General features: G+C 36.1%; 1 long non-coding RNA gene across 1 annotated transcript; it reads right to left on the reverse strand.

The window, feature by feature from the left end:
• Window positions 1-884, reverse strand: LOC104745408. Its single transcript, XR_760746.1, has 4 exons — window positions 743-884; window positions 596-661; window positions 158-264; window positions 1-71 (listed from the first exon to the last, which is right to left on the reverse strand). It is a non-coding gene; the product is annotated as an uncharacterized LOC104745408 (long non-coding RNA).

The following is a 903-nucleotide window of genomic DNA, read 5'->3' on the forward strand; positions in this document are numbered from 1 at the left end:
GGGGCGAAACCAGTCAGACGACCAAGAAAACGGACAAAGCAGCCATTTTCAATCAAGTTACAAACATAACCCTGTATATGATCATCAAAAATAAATGTGAGTTTATGAACGAATTCATCCACACAGAAATTACTATTTAAAAGAGGCAACTACTCACATGAACCACTGAGTTTGGCTGGAGCTGATTAAAATCCGAAGGAAGCTCTTCAGCTAACTTAATAAGAGAATATTTTGAAGAGAGGGCCAAGTTGTTGCCTTCAATGTCTACATTAAACAGAAAATATTACTCCCTATAATCATCACGTATCATCAACCACTAAAATAATTAAATTGCAAAATCAACTCTGCCTTCCTGAAACTAGATGGGTCAATTTGATTAGTTTTAGATACTACACAATGAGAGATGAAGCTGAATTAACAATCACTTGGGGAAAGAACTACTCTCATAAAAAGGTTTTGCTCTCTCCGGTCCATCAGCATCCACAGAGAGGTAAATAAAAAATCTACCATTGTGAAGTTTAGACAGTCTACCTCCTCCTTTAAATATGTGAAGGATATATACATGAAGAATTTGCAACAATATTAATAAACATACCTAGTACCAGCAGCTTATCAAGCTCATATCCAGGTCTTAAAAGTGACTTCATTAATTTTGCTTGCTCTACATCACAAAGAGCAACTCAGAAACAGATGAATAAAAGCAAAACCCAAAATGAACGCTTGTGTGGGTGAAAACACATACCATGATGATCAGCTAAATGTTCAGCAGAAATTGTACCCTTGAGAACACCTTTGGATTTAACACGGACAATGACTGCCTGACTAGTTATACTATCAATTATCCCAGATACAATGCTACCTAACTTGATTGAATCGTCTTCAGAAACACTGTCACAAATGATT

Source organism: Camelina sativa, chromosome 15 (assembly GCF_000633955.1).
Source record: "Camelina sativa cultivar DH55 chromosome 15, Cs, whole genome shotgun sequence".
NCBI lineage: Eukaryota > Viridiplantae > Streptophyta > Magnoliopsida > Brassicales > Brassicaceae > Camelina > Camelina sativa.